The 21137-nt window shown below is 39.7% G+C and overlaps 2 pseudogenes; one reads left to right on the top strand and one right to left on the bottom strand.

The window, feature by feature from the left end:
• Positions 1 to 13475: 13475 nt before the first annotated feature.
• LOC129086147 (NXPE family member 2-like) lies at positions 13476 to 15172 on the bottom strand (annotated as a pseudogene).
• Positions 15173 to 16963: 1791 nt separating this feature from the next.
• On the top strand, positions 16964 to 17126 carry LOC129086174 (uncharacterized; annotated as a pseudogene).
• The last annotated feature ends 4011 nt before the right edge of the window (positions 17127 to 21137 follow it).

Genomic DNA, 21137 nt, shown 5'->3' with positions numbered 1-21137 from the left:
CCAAGTACAACCCCAGTCTTTGACAACCACCTTTCAATTTTGTTTCTATGATTTTGACTACTTAAGGTTCTTCATACAAAGAGAATCATATAACATTTTTCCTTTTGTTACTGGATTACTTTGGCTTAGCACAATGTCCTCAAGTTTCATCCGTGCTGTAGCATGTAACAGGACTTCCTTCTATTTATTTTTTTATTTTTTTTTTGACCTGAAAATTTCCTTTTTTATTTTTTTATTTTTTATTTTTTTAATTAATTTATTTACTTTTTAAATACATTTGTCTCTGCCTTCCCCCCTCTTTCCCTTGCCCCCTCCCACCTTCCCTCCCTCAGCTCTTCCCCTTTGGTTTTGTCCATGAGTCCTTGCTATATGTTCCTTGACTTTCCCCTTCCCTTCCCTTTCCCTGCCCCACCCTTCCCTCTTGTCTCTGTTGATTTCTTTTCCTTTCAGTGTTGCCGGTCATATTTGCCTTGCTTCTTTGCATTGTTGGTTAGGTTCCGCTTATAGGTGAGATCATATGGTATTTGTCTTTCGCCCCCTGGCTTATTTCGCTTAGCATGATGCTCTCCAGTTCCATCCATGCTGTCGCGAAGTTTAGTACTTCTTTTTTTCTTTCTGCTGCGTAGTATTCCATTGTGTATATGTACCATCACTTTTTGATCCAATCATCTACTGATGGGCATTTAGGTTGCTTCCAACACTTGGCTATTGTAAATTGTGCTGCTATGAACATTGGGGTGCATAGGTTCTTTTGTATTGGCGTTTTGGTGTTCTCAGGGTATAGTCCCAGCAGGGGAATCGCTGGACCAAAAGGCAGTTCCATTTTCAGCTTTCTGAGGAAATTCCACACTGCTTTCCATAGTGGCTGCACCAGTCTGCATTCCCACCAACAGTGGACTAGAGTTCCCTTTTCTCCACAGCCTCGCCAGCACCTGTTGTTTGTGGATCTGTTTATGATGGCCATTCTGACCGGTGTGAGGTGGTACCTCATGGTGGTTTTGATCTGCATTTCTCTAATGGCTAGTGATGCAGAGCATCCTTTCAAATGCCTCTGGGCCCTCTGTATCTCCTCCTTAGAAAAGCATCTGCCCAGGTCCTTTGCCCATTTTTTTGATTGGATCGTTTGTCTTCTTGGAGTAAAGTCGAGTGAGTTCTTTGTATATCTTGGAGATCAAACCTCTATCTGATGTATCATTAGCAAATATATTTTCCCAAATGGTTGGCTCCCTTTTCATTTTGCTGATGTTTTCTTTAGCCGTGCAGAAGCTTCTTATTTTGATGAGGTCCCACTTGTTTATTCTTTCCTTTATGTCCCTTGCTTTAGGAGACATATCAGTGAAAAAATTGCTGCGTGGGATATCTGAGAGTTTCCTGCCAATGTTCTCCTCTAGGACTTTGATGGTGTTGCTACTTATAATTAAGTCTTTTATCCATCTTGAGTTTATTTTTGTGTATGGTGTAAGCTGATGATCCAATTTCAATTTTTTGCATGTAGCCATCCAGCTCTCCCAACACCATTTGTTGAAGAGGCTGTTATTGCTCCATTTTATGCTTCTGCCCCCTTTGTCAAATATTAGATGTCCATTGAGACCTGGGCTTATTTCTGGGCTTTCTATTCTGTTCCACTGGTCTATGGGTCTGTTCTTGTGCCAGTACCAGATTGTTTTGAGTATAGTGGCTTTGTAGTAGAGTTTGATGTCCGGTATTGTGATCCCTCCTACTTTGTGTTTCTTTCTCAAAATTGCTGCAGCTATTCGAGGTCGTTTATGGTTCCATATAAATTTTTGAAATGTCTGTTCTATTTCTGTGAAATACGTCATTGGTATCTTAATAGGGATTGCGTTGAATCTATAAATTGCTTTTGGTAGTATGGACATTTTAAGGATATTAATTCTTCCAATCCATGTGCACGGTATATGCTTCCATTTATTTGTGTCTTCCTTAATTTCTTTTTTCAATGTTGTATAGTTTTCTGCATACAGGTCTTTTGTGTCTTTGGTTAAATTTATCCCTAGGTACTTTATCTTTTTTCGTGCTATATCGAATGGTATATTTTTCCTGATTTCTTCTTCTTCTATTGCATTGCTGGTGTACAAAAATGCCTTTGATTTCTGAATGTTGACTTTGTATCCTGCTGTTTTGCCAAATTCACTTATTAGGTTGAGGAGTTTTTTGGTAGAGTCTACAGGGTTCTCTATGTACACTATCATGTCATCTGCAAACAATGATAGTTTTACTTCCTCCTTTCCTATTTGGATGCCTTTTATCTCTTTCTCTTGTCTGACCGCTGTGGCTAGGACTTCCAATACGATGTTGAAAAGAAGCGGTGAGAGCGGACATCCTTGTCGTGTTCCCGATCTTAGTGGGAAAGCTTTTAGTTTTTGCCCGTTGAGTATGATATTGGCTGTAGGTTTTTCATATATGGCCTTTATTACGTTGAGGAATGCCCCATTGATTCCCATTTTGCTGAGTGTTTTGATCATAAATGGGTGCTGTACCTTGTCAAATGCTTTTTCTGCATTTATCGAGATGATCATGTGGTTTTTGTCTTTTCTTTGATTTATGTGGTGTATCACGTTTACTGATTTGCGTATATTGAACCATCCCTGCATCCCTGGGATGAATCCCACTTGATCGTGATGGATAATCTTTTGAATATATTGCTGGATGCGGTTTGCCAATATTTTGTTGAGGATTTTAGCATCTATGTTCATCAGCGAAATTGGCCTGTAGTTTTCTTTCTTTGTAGGGTCTTTATCTGGTTTTGGGATCAGGGTGATGCTGGCCTCATAGAAGGAGTCTGGCAGTCTTCCCTCCTCTTGGATTTTTTGGAATAGTCTGAGAAGGACAGGGGTTAGCTCTTCCTTAAATGTTTTGTAAAATTCTCCTGGGAAACCGTCTGGCCCTGGGATTTTGTGTGCCGGGAGTTTCTGATTACTGCTTCCATTTCCCCAACTGTTATCGGTCTGTTCAAGCTTTCTGTTTCTTCCTCCTTCAGTGTTGGAAGATTATACTTTTCTAAAAATTTGTCCATTTCATCCAGATTTTAAAATTTCTTGGCATATAATTGTTCATAATAGTTTCTGATGATCATTTGTATTTCTGTGGTATCAGTTGTTATTTCTCCTCTTTCATTTCTGATATTATTAATTTGGGTCCTCTCCCTCTTTTTCTTGATGAGTCTGCTTAAAGGCTTGTCAATTTTATGAATCTTTTCAAAGAACCAGCTTCTGGATTGGTTGATCCTCTGAATTGTTCTTTTTGTCTCTATGTCATTCAGTTCTGCTCTAATCTTGACTATTTCCTTCCTTCTACTTGCTCTGGGATTTATTTGTTGTTGTTTCTCCAGTTTTTCAAGTTGTAGTGTTAGGTCTTTTATTTGAAATGTTTCTATCTTTTTCAGGTAAGCCTGTATTGCTATGAACTTCCCTCTCAGGACGGCCTTTGCTGTGTCCAATAGGTTTTGGACAGTTGTCTGTTCATTTTCATTTGTTTCCAGAAATTTTTTTATTTCTTCTCTTATCTCGTTATTGACCCATTCATTGTTTAAAAGTGTACTGTTCAGTCTCCATGAGTTTCCAAGTTTTTGAAGTTTCTCTTTGAGTTTGATTTCAAGTTTCAAGGCCTTGTGGTCTGAGAAAAAGTTTGGTATTATTTCAATTTTCCTGAATTTACTGAGGCTTGCTTTGTGTCCTATCATGTGGTCTATCTTTGAAAAACTGCCGTGAGCATTTGAAAAGAATGTGTATTTTTCTTCTTTGGGATGTAAGATTCTATATATGTCAGTTAAGTCTCTTTGATTCAGTGTGTCATTCAGCGCCACGATATGTTTATTAATGTTTTGTTTGGAAGATCTGTCCATTTTGGACAGTGGGGTGTTGAAATCCCCTACTATCAGTGTGTTGCTATCTATATCTTTTTTGAAGTCATCCAACAATTTCCTTATAAACTTGGTGGCTCCTATATTGGGAGCATATAAGTTTACAATGTTGATGTCTTCTTGATAGATTCTTCCTTTAAGTATGATAAAGTGCCCCTCTGGGTCTCTCTTTATGGCCTTTGCTTTGAAATCTACTTTGTCTGATACAAGTATGGCAACGCCAGCCTTTTTCTCATGTCCATTTGCTTGGAATATTATTTTCCATCCCTTTACTTTCAATCTGTGTAGGTCTTTTGCTCTGAGGTGGGTCTCTTGTAGGCAGCATATGTGTGGGTCATGTTTTCTTATCCATTCAGCTACCCTGTGTCTTTTGATTGGGGCATTTAGTCCATTCACATTGAGAGATATTACTGATAGAAACTTACTCATCTTTTCTCTTTGTACTTGTGTTCCTCTCTGTCTCATTCTTTTCCTTCATCTGCTTAAACCTGTCCCCTTAGCATATCTTGGAGTGCTGGTTTGGTAGAGATGTGTTCTTTTAGCTTTCTTTTGTCTGGGAAACTCCGTATTTCTCCTTCTATTTTAATGGAGAGCCTAGCTGGGTAGAGCAGCCTTGGCTGTAGGCCCTTGCTTTTCATGGCTTGGAATATTTGTTGCCATTCCCTTCTGGCTTGGAGTGTTTCTGTTGAGAAGTCAGCTCCTAGGCGTATCGGGGCCCCCTTGTATGTTACTTTCTCCTTCTCCCTTGCTGCCTTCAGGATTCTCTCTTTGTCTTTGACATTTGCCATTTTAATGATGATGTGTCTTGGAGTGGACCTCCTTGGGTCCTTCTTGAGTGGGGTCCTCTGTGCCTCCTGGATCCCTGAGAGCCTTTCTCTCCTCAAATTAGGGAAATTTTCCATCATTACTTTTTCGAGGAGGTTCTCTATTCCTTGCTCCTCTTCTTCTCCTTCTGGGATCCCTATTATACGGATATTATTGCGTTTCAGGTTGTCCTGCATTTCCCTAAATGCTTCTTCATTCTTTTTGAGCCGTTTTTCCATTTCTTGCTCTTTCTGGGAGCTTTTTTCTACCTTATCCTCCATCTCACTGATTCTATCCTCAGCTTCATCCAGCCTGCTTTGGATTCCTTCTACTGTGTTCTTCAATTCAGAAATGGTATTCTTCATATCCTCTTGTGTCTTCTTGATAGTTTCTATGTCCTTTTCCAGGCTGATATAGTTTGCTGTAAGATCCTGATAGTTTCTCTGCAGTTTCTCATAGTTCTCTTTGAGCTGGCTGAGCTCATTGAGCTTCCTTAGAACCATTGTTTTAAATTCCATATCTGATAGTTCCCTTGCCTCTATTTCATTGAGCTCTCTCTGTGGGGAGTCCCCTTTTCCACTCATTTGGGGGGAACTTCTTTTTCTTCCCATTTTTGTGAGAGTCTGTTAAGTATTTTTGTCCTTTACTTTTCTTTCTGGGCTTGCCTCTGATGATGTCAGTTGTTGACCCTATCGGGCCTTGGGTTGTTTGTTTGAGCCTTTCATGAGTCTAATGGCTGTGTCTGACTCCTGCTTGGAGCAGCTCTGTGACCCCTTCGGTCAGGGCTGGGCTATTTTTTGGGATCTCTCTGCGCTCTCAGGAGAGCTCCTGGAGCGTGTTCCCAGCGCGGCAGGGTCCCCCACCTGCCTGGGCTCGCATGTGTTTGTCCCAGACCAGGGGGCTTATTCGCGACCTCCCGTGCTCATCTGACCTCCCTGGCACGCGAGCTTCGCGGCACTCGTCTGTTTAGAGTCTTCTATTGTGTGTTTTCCCCGCTTTTGGCTCTTTGGGTGCGTTGCTTGCCCTCGCCAAATGGGGACTACGGAAATGGGAGGAAATCAGCTCTCCGGTTAATCCTGTTTCTGGTCTCTCCTCCAGGGACTCTGGGCAGCTCTACTTATTTTGTGGGCTGCTCCGCAATCGCGGCGGGTAGGTCAATTTATGCGTGCCCTTGCCCCTCTGTGCAATCCCTCGCAGGCCGTATGGGTGCCAGTCTGTGTGAGGCCTTGCCGGCAGGTGCAAGCGTTCGCCAGCCCGCTTGGGTCACACACACGCTCGCCAACCCTCGCCAGTCACTCGGCGCATGTGTGCGCGCCTGCTCTGGGTGTTTTGGGGGTGTCTATGTTTGCTTTTCGGCTTTTGGCTCTTTGGGGGTGTGGCCTCTTCCCGCGCAATGGAGACTTCGGCAAGGAGAAGGAGTCAGGACTCCCCGGTTCCTCCTCCCGTTCTTTCCCCAATGCCTCCGTTTCTAGTCTCCCCTCAGGGGCCTCTGGGCAGTTCTGTGACCCCTTCGGCTGAGGATCCAACCCCTGTGCGGACTGCGTTTCAATCGCAGGCAGTCTGGTTCATGCGCGCCCCGCTTCTGCCTCTTTGGGGTCGCGCCTTTCCAGCCCACAATGGAGACTACCGAACGGGGAGGGAGTCGGGACTCCCTGGTTCCTCCTCCCGTTCTTTCCCCAACGCCACTGTCTCCAGTCTCTCCTCAAGGCTCTCCCAGACAGTCTGCACTCAGCCCCGCAGGTCACACGCGCACAAGCTGTGTGCGGAGCGCACAAAAGGCAGGTTAATTGTTTCCCTTATGCCTGAGCGAGATGGTAGCTGCAGAGTGGGAAGTGCGTTATCACCCGGGCTCCACCGGCCGCAGAGTCAGTTCTCTTCACAACGTTTTCCTCACCAGTGTTTTCCCAGGCACTAGCCCACCCTGCTGCCGCCTGTACCCAGCGATCAAGGAGGGTGGCTGCCGCTGCAACTTTTGCGTTTGCCCTTTAAATGTCTTTTTGCATCCCCAGCCACCTGTCTCTGGCAGAGAGTGCCCCTAAGCTTTTTGGGGTTGTGTTTTGTCTGTATTTTCTCGGCTTTAGCGGCTGTAGTTTAGGGGTTCCTGTTTATGATTCAGACCCCGTTCTTCCCGGGGGGACGCTAACTGGCCGTTTCAATGTCCCTCTGGTGCCAGTGCCCGTGCGCACCCAGCCCACCCTCTCGAGCCTCCACCGCAATTCTCACCCGTTGAGATGTGTGAGAGTCGAATCCGCTGTCCGCGGCACCAAGGCTCCTCTCCCACTATCGCTCCACTGCTTTCCAGGTGATTACTCCATTATTTAGTTGCAATTCCAGTTTGGTTTTGGGAGGAGGTCAGCGTGACTCCCTTTCACTCCTCCGCCATCTTTTTCTCCTCAGGACTTCCTTCTTTTTAAAGACTGCCCTATATTTCATTGTTTGTATACATCACATTTTTTTCATTGATTTGTTAATGGACTTTTGGGCTGTTTCTATATATTGACTATTGTGAATAATGCTGCAATGAACAGGGCAGTATACCTAAGTCTTTGATATTCTGATTTTAAGGCTTCTGGTGATACACTTGGAAGCAGGATTGTTGGATTGTATGATAGTTTTATTTTCATTTTTATTGAGGAACCTCCATACTGTTTTCCACAATTGATTCACCATTTTATTTCCCACTGACACTGCACAAGGGTTTCAACTTCTCCACAGCCTCATCAATACTTGTTATTTTCTGTTCATTTGATAGTCACCATCCTGAAGGTTGTTGGTGATATCTCATTGTGGTTTTGACTTGCATTTTCCTAGGGATTAATGATGTTGAGTATCTTTTCATATATCTTTTGACCATTTGTATATATTCTTTGGAGAAATGTTTATTTAAGTCCTTTGCCCATTTTTCAATCAAGTTACTTGTTTTGTTGATGCTGTTAAATTATAGGGGTTCTTTATATATTTTGATATTACCCTCATTGCATATGTGATTTGCAATAATTTTCTCCATTCTACAAGCTTTCTTTTCAGTATATTGATTGTTTCCTTTGACATACAAAGTTTTAAGTTTTGTATAGTCCTATTTGTCTATTTTTTATTTTGTTACCTGTGCTTTTAGTGTTATATCAAATAAATCATTGCAATCTAATGTTCTGAAGATGTTTCCTGTTGGGAATCACCCTGTCTGGTTTCAGGAACTGTAGCCCCACTGACAGGCGAGTGAGCCCCAAGGCTGGAACTAATCAAAGAGGGCTTGGGAAAACAGTCCACTGAGGAGACAAAACCTGTCTCCCCTGGCAAGGGCACAGCCCCTGCCTCCCTCACATCATCCTGCTTGGCCCTGAGATGGCTGGTAGTCAATGATGGATAGGATCCCTAGATGGAAGGGACAACCTAAGCCAGGCACAGCTGAAATGGGCAGCAGGACAAAAACTTGGGGAGCCCAGAGAAAGGGCAAAAAGGCCTGCACCGCTCGGCTAGGCTTGGATATGGCAGGGTCCTCATTCTATCTGAAAGAAATATCCTTATCTCTTGTTGGCTCCCTTCCCCCACCTGGCTCAGGCTAGAAACAATACTGGAGACAGGCCTAAACTGGATCTGGCTGTTCCCAGGGGAAATCAGGCCTAGAAGTAAATTCTTTAAAGCATGCTTTGTTTATCTTTCAAAAACTATGATAGCCAGCTCATGCTGTGAAGGAAATTTACATTATTCACAGGCTTAACCCTAAACCCTTTGGCACTCTTATGTTTACTATGCTCTCATGTTTACTAGTCTCCTCTCAGGTCCATGTAAATTGGTGTGTTACTGCCATCTGTTTTCTTCAAAACATCATCTATTCCCTGTAAACATTAACATATTGATGTAATGACATCACCTGTACATTCCTATTACCTAGCCCCACTGATAACCCTTTCAATAAAAACCTTTGGACAAAGGGCCTTAGGGCCTTCTTCACTAGAGGGAAGAGCCATGCTGCCTCTCCTGGCAGACAGAGAAGTGCTTGTAATGACTCATATTATTTCTCCCCATCTGTGCCAACTCCAGGATGGGTCCTGCGGGAGTCAGAGTCCGAATTCCCATCTCAGCTGGCCCCAGACAGTGACTTTCAGATCCAGGAGCCCCAAAGCACTCCATCCATCACAGTTTCCCTATGTTTTCTTCTAAAAATTTCATAATTTTAGGCCTTATGTTTAAGTTTTTCACTTATTCCAAGTTAATGTTAATACATGGTATTAGGTAAGGGTCCAACTTCATTCTTTTGCTTGTGAATATCTAGTTTTCTTAATACCATTTGTCACAGGGGGCAATGCGTTACAGGGACCATGGGGTGCGGGTGCTTCTGGATCTGAGGGTTACTGTCTGGAGCCAGCTGAGGAGCGAGTGGGTCTCTGAATCCTGCAGAGCCCATCCCAAGGTTTTCACAGATGGGGGGAATAAACACGAGTCATCACAAACACTTCTCTGTTTTCCAGGAGAGGGGACATGGCAACTTCCCTCCAGTGGAGAAGGCCCCGAACGCTCATGTCCAAAGGCTTTTATTGAGAACCATATGCACAGGGGTATGGATGCAAAGCTCATCAATCAATGTCAAAAGGCTATGTTTACAAAAAAAGATAGATATCATAGATAACAATTGGAGGAAAACAAGAGATCTGACTCAGTTCAGGGTCTATGAATAATGTAAACCTCCTTCCCAGTATGAGCTGGGTATCATAAATTTTGAGGGAAGAACAAAGCATGCTTAGAGGAACTTACTTCTAGGCCTGATTGTTCCTGGAAACTGCCTGATCCAGTTTAGGGCTGTACCTGCCTTTAGTGTTGTTTCAAGCCTGAGCCAGGCAGGCGGGGCAGAGCCACCAAGAAATAAGTAGACTTCTTTCAGATAGAATTAGGACTCTGGCCATGTCCAAGCCAAGCCAAGGGGTGCAGGCCTTTTTGCCCTTTCTCTGTGTCCCCCAAGTCCTTGTCTGCTGCCCGTACCAGCTGATGTCTGGCTTGTGTTGTCCCTCCTCTTGAGAGAACTTACCCGTCATCGACAACCAGCCATCACAGGGCCAAGCAGAGTGACGTGAGAGAGGCAGGGGTGCAGCCCCTGCCAGGGGAGCAAGTTTTGTCTCCTCATTGGCCTGTTTTCCCAAGACCTTCTTGATTATTTCCAGCGTTGGGGCCCTCTCGCCCGTCAGCAGGGCTACAGTTCTGAAACCAGGCGGGACGGTTCCCAACACCATTTGTTTAAGAAACTGTCCTTTTCCCACTGTGTAGGCTTGAGCACACTTATTAAAAATCATTTGGCCATATATGCAAGGGGTTATTTGGGGGCTCTCTATTCTCTCCCATTGGTCTCTATATCTATCTTTATGTCAATGCCACAATATCTCAATTACTGTTGTTTTGCAGTGTCATTCTGAAATCAGGCAGTTTGAATTCTCCAACTTTGTTCTTTTTCAAGACTGTTTAGCTACTCAGAGTCCTTTAAGATTCCATGTGAATTTTAGGATTTTTTTCCATTTCTGCAAAAAATTCCATTGTAATTTTTACAAGGGTTGTGTTGGAGTCTGCATCACTTGAGATGGTTATGTAGTTTTTGTCCTTCATTTTGTCAATATGGTGCATTACAGTAATTGATTTTTGTATGCTGAACTATCCTTGTTTCCAGATATAAATTCCACTTGATCTGAGATATGATCCTTTGAACGTGCTGTTGAATTTGGCTTGTTAGTGTTTTGTTTAGGATTTTGCATCAATATTCATCAGGAATATTGATTTGTAGTTTTCTTGCTGTGTCTTTGTTATCAAGATAATAATGCTGGCCTCATAAAATGAGTTTTGGAAGTGTTCCTTTTAGATCTTTGGAGCAGTTTAAGAAGGATTGGCATTAATTTTTCTTTAAATGTTTGGTAGAATTCTACAATGAAGTCTCCTGGTCTTGGGCTTTTCTTTGTTGGAAGGTTTTGGATTACTGCTTCCATCTTCATTGTATTCAATGTAGTTATAAGTCTGTTCAGATTTATTATTTCTTCATGATTCAGTCATGGTAGGTGTATGTTTCCAGGAATTAATCTATTTCTTCTAGGTTGTCCAGCTTGTTGACATTTAATTGTTCATAGCAGTCTCCAATAATCTTTTTTATTTCTATAAAATCATTTGTAATGTTTACTCTTTCTTTTCTAATTTTATCTATTTGATTCTTCTCTCATGTTTCCCTAAGTAGTGTCGGTAAGGGTTTGTCAATTTTTGTGATTCTGATAAAAAACTCAGCTCTTAGTTTTGTTGATTTTTTTCCTACTGTTTTTCTATTCTCTATTACATTTATCTCTGCTTTTACCTTCATGCTTTCCTTTCATTGGATTTAGTTTGTTTTTCTTATTTTGGGTAAGTAAGTTTTCCTTAAAGTTTAGTTAGTAGTTAGTTTGTTTCTAGTTCCTTTGGATGTGAAGTTAGGGTATTGATTTAACAACTTCTTTTTTAGTGTAAGCATCTACCACTATAATTTTCTGTCTTGGTATTGCTTTTACTCCATTCAATAAATTTTGATATGTTGTTTTTTTCATTTTAATTTGTCTCTGAATATTTTCTAAATTCCCTTGTCATTTCTTCTTTGACACATTGATTATTTAAGACTACATTGTTTAATTTCCACATGTTTGTGATTTTTCCTGTTTTTCTTCTGCTATTGTGTATATATGGGATTTTGAAAAAGGCTTGATAATACCAGTCAAGTATATCTCTACAATTTCAAATGGCTTGCTCAAGCCAGGGGTAGGAAAAAGTATGTTTACATTTATTTGTATGGAAAATAATATAATAATTAATAAATAATGGTACATGGATAAACTCTGTTTTGTGTGCTTACAGCTGTAAACCTCTTATTAACAATAAAGTCAATATCTGCAATACCCTGAAGTGATTACTTCAAGGTCAAAACTTTATGAAATATATAGATACCAGGATTTCTTTAAAAGACCAAACCAGAAATAAATGGCTTAAAGTCAAGAGTTTTGCACTTAGCAACATTTCCTGATTTTCTTTAACTCACTATAAAAAACCATAAAATATTATTTTTGAAAACACATACATATACAACAAAATATTAAAAATACTCTCCAGAGACAAACACAAGCAATATTGTGCTGTGCGTACAATGCCACTAGCCACATGTGGCTATTGAACACTTGAAATGTGATTGGTACAACCAAGGAACTAATTTTTAATATAATTTAATTGTAATTTAAACAGCCACATGTGACTAATGACTGTTATATTGTACAATGAAGCTCTAGAACAAGAGAATTAATAATAAACCCTCATTACTCTATGTTGATTGATCACATTTAAGTTAGGTATTCAATTTGTTGCAGTGAGAAATGAGGTTGAAGGCATGTTGTAGAGTGATACAGACAAATTTCAGTGCATTTGGAGAAGACCAATGGAAAAAAGAAACCTAGAAAGTTTATCATATTACAACTAAGTTAAAGGAATTTGACATGGTTCCTTGGTGGGAAAATGATAACTCATGTAAGCACTTATGAGTGTGATGGTTTGAATAATAACTGGATTTAATTTGAAAGCTCCATATATAAGAATTAGAACCAATGAGTAGCTTGATACAAGGAAGATATTTCTAATGTGCATTCCCTTAGTTAGAGGGCACAGCCCCAAGCTCTGTGACCTGGTCTTTGTACTGATGTTATCACATTGTAATTTCACTTCCTCTCACCAAGAAATGCATTCTGAACAAGGGATTCATCCTTGAGTGACAATATTTCAACTCTTGAGACCTCAAGTACATTAATAGAAAGGGTGGATACTTTTATTTTGAGAGGAAGGTTTAGAGGCAAACATAAACTAATTTGAGGGTCTCTGGATGAGATCTCATCCTGTACTTTTAGAGGCAGTAAGAACAAGGGTTTCAGGGTCTGCACATTGCTACAATACTTAATTGGTTTCTTTCAATGAGTTTGTGAGTTTTGGACCATGATCCTTGATTCTCAGTGGAACCTAAAGAATAAATTCCAGGTAATTTTGTTAAGAAAGAAAACTGCTATTACAATTCCAATTAGTTTTCTCCTACAGATCACATTTTCTCTGAACATGAATCATATAGATTATTTTCTGGGCTGTACATTTCTTTAAATTATGAATAAAAACATTTTGCTTTTCTGTTATCATAGTCAGCCCTGGAGACATTCCTTTAAATTGGGTTTCCTCTTTATAGAAATATTATTCACAGTAGCCAAAAGATGAAAACAGCCCAAGTGTCCATCAACAGATAAATGGATAAACAAAATGTGGTATATGCATGCAATGAAATAATATTCAATCTTAAAAGGAATGAAATTCTGACACATGCTACAACATGACTGAAACTTAAAGATATTATGCTAAGTGAAATAAGCCAATACAAAGGATAAATACTGTATAATTCCATTAGTATGAGCTACCTACAATAGCCTAATTCATAGAGACAGCAAGTAGAATGGTCGTTGTCAGGGACTGAAAGAAACAGAAAATGGGGAGTTGTTGTTTAATGGTACAGAATTTTTGTTTAGAATGATGAAAATATTCTGCACATAGATTGGAGTGATGATTACACAACATTGTGAATGTACAAAATGCCACATTATACATTTAAAAATGGTTTAAATGGCAAATTTTATGTTTTGCATATTTTACTAGAATAAAAATGTTTTTAAATTTTATTTCCTTCTACCTTGGATTGCATTAAACTACCTTTGCTGTATAAGTGAGGTCATCTATAAAGAATGGCTAGGGTTGCTTTTTTTGTAATTTTGCTCTAGTAAATATAGTTTGAAAACATGTTCATCTGATTTCCAATCACATAATCAAGTAGATAGGCATTATTATTTTCATATGCAACAGTCATGTCTCAGGCATCAATAATAACCACATGAGATCCACAAACATATCCCTTATGATAAGATTCTGAATATAGCTGTGAAAGTCACTACACATCTCTGCATTTAGATACATCTCCCTGGTGTTTTCAGTTTTAAGGGTCACCTTGGTCTCTGGGTTTCAAAAGGACAGACACTCAATGGCCTTTTGAACATTGATGGCCCTACAGATGAAATGTCGGTGAGAAAGGGTCTGAAATGCTGGCCAAGGATAATGACAATTGCTGTGTCACTGTCTCCTGCTACACGGTCAATTTCTTGTGGGATATAGTTTTCATCTTTCATTGAGGTCTGTGGTAATAAATGGACGATCATGCTTTTTCCACTGAATCAAAGATGTATTTTGGCATCGAGAAGCACATGTGTTTTAAAGATCCCCGTTCTATTATGATGAAAATTGCCGCGACCCACGTGGAGTGGTGGTCCTTGAGTGGGAGCAATGGAAGATTGAGAAAGGACAACACAACACAAAGACACAACACAAGACAGTTTAGAGAAAAGTAGGGGCCAGGTGGGACATTGTCCTCTGATGGAGAGATAATGACAATGACCACAGTCTCTGCATTTATTTTATAGGGGTTGGTTAGATAAAGCTCAAGGGAGTTGTGCAGACTTAGGGGAACGCTGTAGGCACAGATTGTTCTGTTCCCAGGCTATCTACATGGTAAAACTTTCTTCTGCAAAGGTTGCAGTCCTCTTCAGCTGAAGCTTGTGGTTATCTACTCCCTTCTCAATACCTCCCCCGCAGCCCCGGGCTTGGGCTGTTGCCAATTGCCAGCTTGCCTTACAGATACAAGTGGTGGAGCACAGCTTTGCCAAGTACCTAACCTGGCTTTTGACATCAGCCTGCACCGTCCTCCACACAAAATATTTTAAGCCTGGCAGAAAACAAATTCATAAATCTTTTAACAAAAAGAAGATAATGGTAAAATTTTTAAATAAACACACTTATAAAATTCTATCCAACATTACTTCTAGCAATGATAGCATTGCTGCCTATGGCAGGAAGTGAATTTTACTAGGTACATTAAAATCTTAACAAAATGTTGAACTATTTATGAGAATACAAGATGGGAAAGAAAAATGTTAATATTTGTAAATAAAAAATAAAATTTAACTTTTTATTAAAATCCCAAGTCCAATTTAAATTTGTTTAGCAAATTTAGAAATGATAAAATAAATATCAGAAAAGGAAAGCAAAGAATTTGAATTATTGTAAAAATAACCTCAAAATCCAACTATAATTTTAAAATTACATCCATACTTTTCAGGAACTTTATGTAAGTAGTTAATCCACTGACACCATGCTGAATCTCTCATGAGGTAAACTCCCTTCAAGCAGCCATTTATATTTGTATTTCATTTAACTCAATCTGTTTGCAAAATGCTGTAATCCACCTTTTTTCACAGTATAACCACTGGGAAAATATGCCTTCAGTCTAACCTGACAGTTTTTTTCTATGTTCTGACTCTCTGGCAAGAAAAATTCCCACAGTATGTAATTTTTATTACCACAGATAATTTAGGAAACACCTTCCTCATTTTCTCCCTCCGTTTCCTCTTTTTCTTCCACCATCTCTATGTCTGCTCTCCTCTCTTCCACAAATATTTATTTAATAAGATCATGTTAAGGGGAGGAATAAAAGTTTTTCTGAATAGTATTTCCTAGAGTAGGGGTATATTTTCTCTTGTGTTTTCACAATGTTTCCTTGGGCTTCCCCTTCTCCCCAAGGCCACTCAGCTATGAGACAGCCAGCCCAATCAGGAGGAAATGTGTAGCAACAAAGCAGCAGGATTCAGTGTCCCACCTGGATATTGTCCTGATGACATTGGCTCTGCTGAACTGTAAATCTCCTTCTCCCCAAACTACTTAGCCATGAAGAAACTTGAACACATTTATGAAATAAGTGTCACACATATTTTATTTTGTGTGTACCAGAATCATGTTCTCTGGTTAATTTTAAAACCCCTTAAATGTTTCATTGTTGTGCCCAGAACTGAACATAATAGGCTCAGTGTGGTCTGATTAGTGAAGGAAAAGGGAGGCCCATTACCTCCTTATTCTGAATACTCCCCTAATAGGAGTTTAAGCTGTATTTACTGATTCCTACCAAGCTGTCATCCAGGTAAGACACAGGCCTTTTTTTATTTGTGCCATTTTGTTTTTTGTTTTTTTTAATTTATTTACTTTTTTAAATACATTTGTCTCTGCCTCCCCCCCCCCCACTTTCCCTTGCCCCCTCCCTCCTTCCCTCCCTCAGCTCTTCTTTGGTTTTGTCCATGAGTCCTTGCTATATGTTCCTTGACTTGCCCCTTCCCTTCCCTTTCCCTGCCCCGCCTTCCCTCTTGTCTCTGTTGATTTCTTTTCCTTTCAGTGTTGCTGGTCATATTTTCCTTGCATCTTTGTATTGTTGGTTAGGTTCCGCTTATAGGTGAGATCATATGGTATTTGTGTTTCGCCCCCTGGCTTATTTCGCTTAGCATGATGCTCTCCAGTTCCATCCATGCTGTCGCGAAGTTTAGTAGTTCTTTTTTTCTTTCTGCTGCATAGTATTCCATTGTGTATATGTACCATCACTTTTTGATCCAATCATCTACTGATGGGCATTTAGGTTGCTTCCAACACTTGGCTATTGTAAATTGTGCTGCTATGAACATTGGGGTGCATAGGTTCTTTTGTATTGGCGTTTTGGGATTTTTAGGCTATAGTCCCAGCAGGGGAATCACTGGATCAAAAGGCCGTTCCATTTTCAGCTTCTTGAGGAAATTCCACACTGCTTTCCACAGTGGCTGCACCAGTCTGCATTCCCACCAACAGTGTACGAGGGTACCCTTTTCTCCACAGCCTCGCCAGCACCTGTTGTTTGTGGATCTGTTTATGATGGCCATTCTGACCGGTGTGAGGTGGTACCTCATTGTGGTTTTGATCTGCATTTCTCTGATGGCTAGTGATGCTGAACATCCTTTCAAATGTCTCTGGGCCCTCTGTATCTCCTCTTTGGAAAAGCATCTGCCCAGGTCGTTTGCCCATTTTTTGATTGGATCGTTTGTCTTCTTGGAGTGGAGTCGAGTGAGTTCTTTATATATCTTGGAGATCAAACCTCTATCTGATGTTTCATTAGCAAATATATTTTCCCATACGGTTGGCTCCCTTTTCATTTTGCTGATATTTTCTTTTGCCGTGCAGAAGCTTCTTATTTTGATGAGGTCCCACTTGTTTATTCTTTCCTTTATGTCCCTTGCTTTAGGAGACATATCAGTGAAAAAATTGCTGCATGAGATATCTGAGAGTTTCCTGCCAATGTTCTCCTCTAGGACTTTTATGGTGTTGCGACTTATATTTAAGTCTTTTATACATCTTGAGTTTACTTTTGTCTCGGATTTTTGGCTAAGATCAAGTGTAGTATCTGTTCTTATCAGTTTATTTGTGCCATTTTGAAGCCACATCTTCTTTGTCATCTACCTAGATTGTTGGGATATGGGGTACAAGTTTAGGAACTTGAATTTCTCCATATTGAATTATACCAGCATTATAAATCATTCTGAAAAATAATAGTTAGGCACTATCCTCTAAGAAATTGCCTACACAACCTCTGGGCCCCAGACTGGTACCAATCCAGGCCTGTTAGGAACCATGCCACACAACAGGACATGAGCTTGAATGTAAGGTCCTTGAATCATCTTGAAACCATCCCCCCACTCCCATCCATTGGAAAATTATCTTCCATGAAACTAATCCCTGGTGCCAAAAAGGCTGGGGATTGCTGGCCTACATTACTAGAAATTATTGTCCAGGCAAGAGAGAAACAAAAGTTATTAAGATTATTCAAATTGTCTCAAGAATCTATGAACATCCTTTGGTGTCAAAGTTGGGCATGGATGATGATTGCCATGGCAGAAAAAGAAACTAACTTTTCCATAGACTGTGAGTTTTAGAATGGGTTCATAATCTATTTATACCTATGTACTACACAGGGTTTTGCAAAATTCTTTGCCTTGAGCAAGTCCTCAATAAACATTTGCTGAATACCTGAAAAGAGTAAATGTATACCCTATTGATTGTTGCAACAGAAGTCTTTTGGTTTTCTAAAATTTGCTTTATTCTGGTGGGGCAGAAACATCACTTTTATGAGTGAGATGGCTTTCTATTGACCACTGAAGTTTATGTGATAAAATTGGAAAAAAAATTCACAGCAAGTGCTAGTTTATAGAACTTGGACTGAGATGGTTTGGTTGAAAGACAGATTAGAAAACACCACCGAACTCTGTAATTCATCTGAAACATTTTCACATAGCACCAGTACCCAATCATTGGCTTTTCAGGAATAAATCTCAAGTTTCAGTACAAATAACCTGCACATTTTGACAGTAGGAGCTGAAATTAAGAGTTGCTTAGCCTTTTATATCTGACTCAGGACAAAAACCGGTTTAGAGTGATATGAAAATAATTTCCAAGAATAACATCTCTTCTCTTATTGATACTATTCATCCAAGGAAATAAGATGACAATGGTTAATATGTCAAAGAAATATCTCTTAACATAAGATTGTCCTTTTAAATTGTGAACACAGCAGGCAACAGCACAATAGACTTATTGTTACATTGTAAGACCTCAATGTAGGTAAAGTTTTTCACCAATTCAGCCCCCGTATTGGACCCTCAAAAAAATGGAAAAATAAGTTAGCATGTTATTTTTTCAGATATTAAGGTAAGAATTAATTGCTGACTTTGATGGATTAAACCACTCTTAACTCTCTCTGCAGATGTTATTTTTTTCTTTATTTTGATTTATTTATGATGTTTTGGAGAAGTAAATGGGGTTAGGATTCTGGAAAACTATTCTCCTGCTAATGGCAGGAATCCAGAGCTCCAGAGAGAGCCACTCACATTCCATATACAAGTAATCAAATATATATAATTTATATATACCTTTGAATTTCTAATTTTTTTTAACAAGCCCTGCTTTGCACTTTTACCAGCTATAGTGATGTAGGCTTTCATTGACCTTTTCCTAGACCAGTGCATCTCAACCTTGAGCATGTTTCAGAATTATCTGAATTGCTTTTTGTTGGTCAAATTGCTGGGCCTCTCATCTCCAGAGCTTTGATTCAATAGTTCTGGGGAGCTTGAAGGGAAATCTGCACCTCCATGTTTATAACAGCATTATTTACAATAGCTATGTTATGGAAAGAACATAGTGTCCATCAATGGATGAATCGATAAAGAAAATATGGTCTATATAAAATAGAATATTATTCAGCTTTAAAAATGAAGTTAATTCTGCCATTTGTCTCAACATGGATGAACCTGGAGGACATTATCCTAAGTGAAATAAGCCAGATAAAGAAAGATAAATACTGCATGATCTTATTTTTTGTTGTTGTTGAATTTCAAAAAGTCAAACTCTTAGAAACAGAGTAAAATGGTGGTTGGGGGAATAAAGAGATGTTGGTCAAAGGATATTAACTGTTAGTTATAAGATGACCAAGTTTTGGGAATCTAATGCAGAGCATGGTAACTATAGCTAATGATGTAGTCTATACTTAAAATTTGCTAAAACACTATATCTTTTAAGTGTTCTCAACACACACTCAAATGCTATGTGAGGTGATGGATATGTTAATCAGCTTGATTGTGGTAATCATTTCACGATGTATAAGTACATCAAAACATCACATTGTAACCTTAAATATATTTAATTTTTATTTGTCAATCATGCCTCAGTAAAGCTGGATAAAAATAGTTCTGGGACAGGTCCAGGAACTGAGATTTTTAACACACTCTTAAGTGAAGCTAAGGCAGCTTATCTTAGGACATTACTTCAAAAACTATTTCCTAGATTAACATATTATCTTTCTGCCCCTTTGGTTTATGCCACTTAAACACATCCTTTATGCTTCCTGTTTTATTTCCCTATACAAAACCTTTCCACGACTTTCCATCATCAACCTACAGGATAAAGAAAATCTCCTTAACTGGCATACAACCTTCTATGAGTGCCCATTTCTCTGGCCTCATCTTCATCCACTCCCCACCTTCACAAATCCCCTGGGAGCCCATTTTACATACTTTATTGTCTCCTTGAGAGTGGATCTTAGGTTAATCTCATTCACTATACTATTTCAAGTGCCTAGCACAATGAGCTTCATCTCAAGATATAGGTCTTGTCAAACAATGTGATAATGTCTGGCCAAGTTGAATTTATTCCATTAGAAAGAAATTCGTCTGGGAAAGGAAGGATTCTTGAGGCCAGAACCACAAAGATTTCCAGGAGGGACAAAGGAAGTATTTTCCAAAGTTGAATAGGATTGCCTGAATCCTAGGAAAGGAATTTTTTAGGTCAAATGAGAATGATATTCCCCTCATCAAGGGGGCCAGCAGACTAGAGAAATGAGAGAAAGGGGAAGCGGGACAGTGATGGCTGCATGGAGTGGCAGGGTCCTGGGAGATAGTGTTATAGCCCATTGACTTTAGAATAAGGTAGCTTTGGATTCCAGGTCTGATTCCACAACTTACTAGATACATGACTTTGGCCAAGCTACTTAATATGCCTGTGTTTAAATGTCCACATGTATAAAATGAGCATAATAATGATCATCACAGAGTGCTTTACTGAGAATCATATCAGACCTGTTTTGGCACAAGATTAAAATTTGTCTCAGTGGGTCAAACATTTATTCCCCCAAATCTATTCCAGGTAAGGTTGAAGTTGACAAAAGAGACCAATACGTGGACTTGTAAATGTGGTTATCAAAGCCAACCGTCGACGAGATATTAAAAGTAAAATGAAAAATATGTACTCACGGTATAAATGCATTTATTTCAATGTGTTTTGTCTTAGGTGAGTATGCATGTGTGTATATACATGTATATTACATTTCAGAAGGGTGTGCATAATTAGACTGTAACAGAAACTGAAAGGATTATCAACAACTCTGTTGTCTGTATAATGTCTCCTCATGTGGTAGCTCCTTGTTTATATTTTCCTATCATGACCATCAATAAAACTCTTAAATTAAAAAAATACTTTTTTAACTTTGAGGAAGTGAGTATAAACCATCATATACCTCATTGAGGAGGGAGAATCTCATTCTGTAGGCAGGATTAGGAGAAAAAACCCTGCTGGGAAAATGTGTTTACTATGTTACACATGAAAAGGAAACAGCCTGAGTCTCTGGAATTGTGGGAGGAAAGATGTCTTGGAACCTGGCATAGGCCTACAAAGGGGCTATGGATCTTGGCACTAGAATCATCCAGGAGAATTCTTGGATATGGAATCACTTGTGAAGTCAAATGTTCCTAATGTATATATTAAATCACTTGTAAGGAGACTTCAATCTCTACCTCTGTCAAGTAGGAAAAAAAACTAGACAGTTTAAATAGAACCAGGAATCTGCCAATAATATGGCCCACTTGAGAAGCAATATGGGACCTAAAACACATGCGAGTCTGCCAGACCAGGGACTTAAGGTTTCCAGAGAACAGTAGGGACAGTGTGCCAGGAGTGTTCCCCAAGAGGCTGCAATGAGGACCATCTCAGG

This window comes from Pteronotus mesoamericanus, unplaced genomic scaffold (genome assembly GCF_021234165.1).
Source record: "Pteronotus mesoamericanus isolate MK-2021 breed Mesoamerican mustached bat unplaced genomic scaffold, CSHL_Meso_final scaffold_36, whole genome shotgun sequence".
Classification (NCBI taxonomy): domain Eukaryota; kingdom Metazoa; phylum Chordata; class Mammalia; order Chiroptera; family Mormoopidae; genus Pteronotus; species Pteronotus mesoamericanus.
The sequence above is the reverse complement of the archived record's forward strand: the minus strand, read 5'-3'. Positions and strand labels throughout refer to the sequence as shown.